General features: G+C 40.1%; 1 long non-coding RNA gene across 1 annotated transcript; it reads left to right on the plus strand.

The window, feature by feature from the left end:
• The first annotated feature begins 3,038 nt into the window (after positions 1-3,038).
• LOC140235685 (uncharacterized) lies at positions 3,039-4,703 on the plus strand. The gene is made up of 3 exons (XR_011901707.1): positions 3,039-3,296; positions 3,960-4,057; positions 4,648-4,703. It is a non-coding gene; the product is annotated as an uncharacterized lncRNA (long non-coding RNA).
• Positions 4,704-7,834: the final 3,131 nt, after the last annotated feature.

Raw genomic sequence — 7,834 nt, forward strand, 5'->3', positions numbered from 1 at the left:
AAGAAGAATGAATACACTTTTAATAATGATACGATGCTTTACAGCGTATTCACAGTATAATGTTTGCTTGCGTTTCTGTGTGCAATACGCACGGAAAATAAAATGCAGATGGATGCTATTAAATGCTAACACCCAACGCATCCAAATGTTTTTGAAATACATTTCATTGTTTACTATACTGTTTGAAACGTCGAATTTACGAGTCCTTTAAAGGGTTACTACTCATATTATCAGGCAAAAATAAAAGTATTAGGATTTCGATTTGCTCGCAAGACTAACGATGCTATGGCGATCGTTCGCAGCAGTGACAATCCGCTTCAATAGATCTATTCAATTATTCTGTTTTCATTGAAAGAGGAAGGAGAAGTCAACTTTAAACTTCATTAGTTTTCTCGCCTTTTAAACATGTTTTCATGTATCATGCGTGGTATCGCTATTCCTTCTCATGGTAGTGCGTGAGATGGAGCGTGAACGCCGTCGCTAAGCAGGACTGCTTTAGCGTTTCGTCCGAGAAAAGAAACAGGTTGTAAGCCTCTCTGATATACAATTCAATGGTACGCGGCAGTTTCTTTTTGAATGGACTCCTATATTGTACTAGCTACTTTCAGGAGATTAAGATGACCACGCGCTGAACGTTTCACATAATAAAAGAACCTTCTTCATCCCCATCCCGACAATAGAAAGCGTCGCCTAAGCAACCACATCCTGTGTACCACCGATGCTTTTCGTCCCGTCTCTTTCGTGTATACTACTGGGAATGTCTACACCATAAAGTCTTATAGATCCGAGCATGAATCATAAGAGGGCTTGCTCCAGTCGATTTGAGCGACATCATTAGTCGTCTTTAAGATGACAATAGCCTTTCAAACACAAAGTTCAAAATTGATGCGCCCCTCTAGCCTGAAATAACTATCATTCTCATATTCTATATAGACACTGAGGTGTCCACCGCGTACAAAAAAGAGGGAAATTTGGCTCTTGCATAAAAATGGGCCAATGGTGCAATTCTAAGCATACTAATTCTTAGTTGTAAACTTACTAGACATTTGATAGAATGCATGGTACTGAAAAAAAGCACTTTGAATATGTTTAATGTAACAAACCGTTGTCAAGAATAACTCGTATTTGATATCTAAAGTCAAGAATAACTCTATTCAATATCTAAAATGGCGCATGTCCATTTTGATACATAATAATAATATACAGAAAGTTAACGTAAAAGACGAAAATCGAAAAGTTACAATTAAAGATTACAGGTAACAGTGTATCGTATAAGACTCGATAACTTATTATGATAACATCCATAAGTCGGCTTTCATTGCACACTATTCCGCTGCTATCAAAACGAAACTAATCTAAACATGTAAAAAAGTACAGCCTCAGTATTGCAGTTTCATCAAATCAATGTGCTACATGCTGATAAACTGTCCGCATTTTTTTTTCGAGGTGTTAAGCATGAACTAGTATAATTGGTTGAGATGAGGATTCAGCTATTAGCCTTTTTACAGATACAACGTACTTTGAAAAGAAAGAAATATTAAAGAGCATACAATTCTGACAGGAAATCAAATTTCATTTGGTGAAGATCGGTTCTGAAATGGTAGAAATATCCAGAAACAAAGTGAAACATGGCGATCCTTGTAAAAGGCGGGCACCTATATCTCAGCCATTTCAAATCGCACTTCTCTTTGGGTTTTGGATTCACAATGAGCCCTTCCTGTTATACTAAAAAAAAAAATAATCATTGTCTGATTATGTCAATTACTATCGCAGTATTTCAAAGTGAAATGAATATCCCTACTAACTAGTTACTACCTGTAAAAGTGGAAATTTTCGCGGTGTTGAAATTTTCGCGAATTTCGCGCAACCAGAAACTAGCGTGAAAATAAAAGCACGTGAATATTTTTTGCTTGCTGTATGTTCCTGTGCGTGATGTCTTTATTCCGCGGAATTAAAAACACGCGAATCTCTTCTTACCCGGCCAAACGCGAAAAATTAGTCGCGCGAAAATATCCACTTTTACAGTACATGACACAAACATAATGATGTCTTGAAATTTGTTGTGAAGATGATAGATGAATGTTACAAAGAGATAGGAGGTAGAACATATCCTAACCGCATTCATGCAAGACTAATGATATTGTAGCAATAGTACCCCCCCCAAAAAAAAAAAAAAACAACAACAACAACAACAACCCCGCAATAATCATAATAATAACAATAACGATAACAATGATGATAATTGCAAAAAAGTCTTCTCTATTTAGAGTAGCCTCTTCAATGCTATCAGTGCTCTAGCTATCAGAGGGCCCGCCTGACATTATTATCGTATATAGAGTTGCTATAGGACGGAATAGGACGTAATCGCTGCGGGGAGGGAATTGAACTCGGGTCCTTCGACTGGGAGTCGTGAAGCTTAAATATCCACCGTGCCACGGCGCCCTCGCCCCCCCCCCCCCCCGAAAAAAAAAAGAGGAAAACCAAAAAACACCCAAACAAAAAAAAAAAGAAAAAAACAATGTTTTTTGGCATAAAACAGTCATGATTATGCTTGATTTTTATGGTTCATCCCTGCAATACTGAAGATTTGCGATTCTTAATATCATTAAAGTAACCATGGCATAAATAATAATTATGCTTATTCAATGGCATTCAATGCATATAGTGTAGGCAAGAACTTCCACTTGTGACGGGAAATGGAAATTGAGAAAGTGATGAAAATACTTTATTGAAGACTACTAGTTTTATTGTGAGTTTATTACAGCTCATTAGACAGTTGTTGTGAAACAGGAGTTGTTTACAAAGAGCTTTTTGTCGAACGTGCTTGGTAATCACAGTCAGGAATTCGGAATGCTTTAGGTATTCAAGATGACCATGCACCGATCGATGTATCAGGAATTAGTGTCTGGAATTAATGTACTCCCTATTTGTGATGCGTAATTTGGTATATGTAGTTGGAAAATGGAAGGTTAGATTGGTGTGTTTAGAAATAGGAGTGAGAAGGATAATTTTCATAATTTTGTGAAATTTTGCTGTAAACAGAAATGGACAGTAGGCGGATGAATATTAGTCATTTTCCAGGGGTTGAGTTGCACATGAATGCGCCCTTTGTGCTGTTCGTATGTACCGCGGGAAATTTGGACACTTGCACTGCACTCTGCACCACACACACCTCACTTCGCACTCTCGCACCGTAGCTAGGACAAGCAACCTGCCGCAATGGGTTGAGTCTGGCTGTTTTCTGCCTGTTATGATGTCTTTTGGTTTTTGGCAGTTTCTTTTGGACAAGACAAACTGTAAGTCCTTTACATTGTGTTATAGATATCAAGAGAAAGAGATTTGTGACAGTATAAAAATACGTTATTAGTTAATTGTATACACGTGTACATTGTTATGAAACTGACAGATGTCGGGTGAAATTTGTTTGAGTTAAACTAATGACAGTATAAATAGGGCCGTTGGAATGTAAATGGGAGAAATTTGAGTTGACGTGATTTTTGTTTTTTTCACGGAAATAATATGAACTGAGAAATCATTTGTGGTATATATGTCAAAGTGTGAATTTAGGTGGAGGGTGTTTTAATTTGAGTCAATTCAAAATGGCGGCGCCCATGATTTAGATTGTTCAAAATGGCGGCACCCATGGTTTAGATTATTCAATATGGCGGCGCCCATGACTTAATGATGTTACATGGCGCCAGTTTATAAATTAATCAATGGTTGTTATAATAATTTCATTCTTTAATGTATAGAATGATCATAATTTCGATGAGTATTGTATTCAAAGCATGGTCAAGTAAATCTATAATTGATTCATTTTTTGAGTTGAATGATTGTAATGTTGATCGAGAAATTTGTGTAAAGTTTGATAGAAGAGAATTGAATCTTTGTGTTCCTAAATGAACATTATGACAGTACAGTGGTATACTGAAGAATCAATTTACTGTATTTATTTTTAGTGTTCATGGGTGAGATGTTCAGCCCTCCGGTACTGGTGTTCTCATGTCTGAGGATGAGGGTTCATACTTTCAAAGAGCGAGTTGCTACCTGACTTAGGGTAGGCATGAATGATTTATGAGCAATTGTTCACCATTTTTGTGTATAATGTACAACTGTGTATGATACAACAATGAATGTTTTTTTTGGTGATTTATCTATTGCTAAAAAGGGGGAAAGCTTTCGGTATGCAGAAACTGAAACAGATTTACATGGAAGTAATTATTGGTATGTACATGATTTATGATAGTCGCTATGGGGTAATGATTAAATTGTTTATTCGAGTGCATGTTAAGATGGTACATGCGAGTTTAGATGGTGGCTGATTAGAGTTCATTGATACAATACTAGTTCATGTATCGGGCGACGAACGAGTTATAGAGTTTTGTGGATATCCTGGGAAGTTTGGATATTCGAGATAATTGTGTGGATAGTGAGTCCACGAGTGTTGAAGACAATTTATTGTGTATTGCATCATAGCTTCTATCTTGATCTGCATGGAAAGTAATTACATTTGTAGATTTAGCACCATATATACATATAGTTTTCACATTTTGGGAAGTGCTCTTGCATTGCAAAAAGAGGGGGATCAATTTATTAAGAAATGAAATGTTGAATACAAACTTATGATTGTTTTCCTGTTTCTTGCAGGGTTTTCTTTTTTGTGTGTCGATTTACTGACACCAATAAAGTCAAGTGAACTACAATCCTGCGTCCACTCATTCATTTGAGTCCTGGGGTCTATCACCACATCATCACAGCCCCCTAACGTACCACCTATCCACGACAAACTGGCGACGAGGATGGGATGGTCGTCGCAGGGATGTTCGTCGCTTCAAAACCCCTTCGTCGAGGCGAGCTGCAAGTAGCAACTCCACAGTTTGATCTGACCGGGCGGGATGTCTGGTCGGGTATTCAGCGCTGGATCTTCTGCTGGATGTCGTCGTGTCTATGGCGCGAGACTGTCGTCTGATGTCAACTAGGAATCTGGACTGACTGCTGCGAGGGAGAATAGAACTGAACCTTATCTCTACCACTGATGGGACGAATTGGAGGGAAGCTGGGAATCCGGACATAAACAGGACTGGTTTTAAAGTAGAGATTAACATAGAGTTAAGCATTGTATTAACACATGTAGAAAATAAGTTGTAAAGTACAATTCTTTCCCAGTGATATTTCTCTCAACAGCTCTTTGTAACGATGGCAGAATCAATGACAGAAATGTTACAAACCCTTACGAGTGTACTTCAGGGACTGAATGTGCAAAAGGCACCACCGCCTGTCAAATTGAGCAAGTATAGGGGGATCCCTCAGGTTGCTGGTGACTTGTCTTTGCAGGAGTGGCTAGATAACTTTGATAGTTATGCACGGCATTATAATCTTGAGGGTAGCGAGAAGGCGCAGTCTCTCATTGATCACTTGGCTGGAGCAGCAAAGGAGGAGGTTCTCTGCAGAGGGGAAAGTGTTCAAAAGGACTGTGATAAGCTGATTGGTGTGTTGAAGTCATTGTTTGGGACAGTAGAAACAGTGCAGTCCTTAACCGCAGAGTTTCATAACAGGAAACAGTCTGGTACTGAGACATTGGCAGACTACAGCAGAGCACTTATGCGCATCTACAGCAGAATGGAAAAGGCAGCATCTAGTTCAGACGAGAGAAAGGCCTTAGAACAACTTAGAGATTCATCCTTGAAGGAGAGATTCGTTACCGGAACAAACCAAGCCTGGGTCCAACGGGAACTGCGAAGAATCGAACTCGGTTCGAAGAAAAAGACTTTTATAGAGATGAGAGAAGACGTTCTCGAGTTCTTCCGAGACCAGGAACCCCAGCGGAAGCCAAGGGTGAATGATGCTTACGTGGAAGTAGGTGATGATTGTCCTGCGGCACAGAAGGTTAATGTGGAAGAAGAACACTATCACAAAGAGTTGTCACAACTTCGCAGGGACGTATCTCAGCTTACAAAGTGTGTGAAAACTTTGATGGAGAACCAAACCACAAGTCAGCCCAGAAGACTCGGTGATGAAAGGTGTTATAACTGTTTACAGAAGGGTCACACCAGGAGGTTTTGTACAGAAGATACAGTGTGTTACAAATGTCGGGGACGAGGACATATTAGCCATGATTGTCCGCAGATGCAGAACCAGAATATTTCATCTACTACTTCAACACAAAGCAATGCAACCCAGAACCCTGAGGCTAGGCAGGGCAGCGTCGATATACATGCAGAGCGAATGGAGACTGAACTGGTGGATCGGCTGTTAGCCCGAAGCCCCTCATGCACGATGTCAATTGGAGGATTAGAAGTGGGTTGTGTCATGGACACTGGCGCTGAGGCCTCAATTATTCCTGCCTCCTTTTATAATGAGAAACTGAAAGATAGGCTGGGAGATCTGAAGTCCCCAAGTGGTCTTTTTCTAAATGTGATAGGTGTCGGAGGAGTTCGCATTCCTATTCATGGATACATTGAAGTGCCCATTGTTGTGAAAGGACAAGAACTGTTAGGAAGTTTCTTGGTAGTATCAGATGAAGCATGTACATCTGAAGGGAAATATCCAGTGTTGCTGGGATGTAACATCCTTCGACATTTGAGGGGAGTGGTGATTTCAGGCAAAGAAGCTAATGTTCCTCAATCTGATGCAGTAGAAACACAGACTTTTAAAGTATGTACTACCCAGAAGGAAGTTCTACCACCACACTCCATTCGCAAAGTGGTTTGCAGTTTCCGAGCAACTGTCCAACAACCAACCAAGGAAGTTATCAACAATGTGATTGTGCGACCATCTTCAATTTCAGGCAATGAATTAGTGGAGGTCTATGAAGGATGTCATTCAGTTCAGTCGGGGAGAGGCATAGAAGTGTTGATAGCAAATAAGACTGAAGGAGAAGTACAGTTAGACTCCCATACTATGATCACAGAGGCTTCATCAGTAATTCCAAAGGAAGAAGTACTATTAGATGTGGAAGGAAACAATGTGAAAGTTTCTGTGTGCGAAGTACTGCAAGAACATTTTTCAGAGTGTGTCGCGGAAAACCTTGGATCAGTGAGAGCAACAGCAGATACACCCCAGAAGGAAAGAGAAATTCAAAAGACTCCACATCGTTTGGGTATCAAACTAGAAGGTCTCTCAGTTGATGAAGAGACGCCTCTGATGACTGTGTTGAGTAAGCACGAAGATGTATTTTCCAAGGGGGATTTTGATGTTGGTCGTTGCGACATAATTCCTCATCAAATCAAAACACAAGACGGGCCACCCATCAGACTTCCATATAGAAGAATACACCCAGCCCAAGTGTCAGAAGTAAAGAGGATGTTACAAGAGATGGTTTCTCAACAAATAATCCGTCCTTCCAAGAGCAGTTATGCTAGCCCAATCGTATTAGTGAAGAAGAAAGACGGGGCAATGAGGATGTGTATTGATTATCGTCGTTTGAATGACAGAACACTAAAGGACTGTTTTCCTTTGCCTCGTATTGACGAGACCCTGGAGGCTTTGAGTGGAGCATGTTACTTTTCGACCATAGATCTAGCTCACGGATATTTTCAAGTGGTTATGGATCCGGACTCCATCGACAAGACTGCTTTCCGGGTTCCATGGGGACTTTACGAATTTGTTCGAATGCCACAAGGACTTGTCAATAGCCCATCGACTTTTCAGAGAGTAATGGAGTGCATATTTGCGGACATGAATTTGTCTGAGGTGGTCATCTATCTGGACGATATCCTCATCTACTCAAACACCCTGGAGGGACATCTTGAGCGTCTTGATAAAGTGTTGACAAGATTGGAGGAGAATGGCTTGAAAGTTAAAGGCCGAAAGTGCCACTTCCTACAGAAAGAAG

The sequence above is a fragment of the Diadema setosum genome, chromosome 12, assembly GCF_964275005.1.
Source record: "Diadema setosum chromosome 12, eeDiaSeto1, whole genome shotgun sequence".
NCBI classification, from domain to species: Eukaryota; Metazoa; Echinodermata; class Echinoidea; order Diadematoida; family Diadematidae; genus Diadema; species Diadema setosum.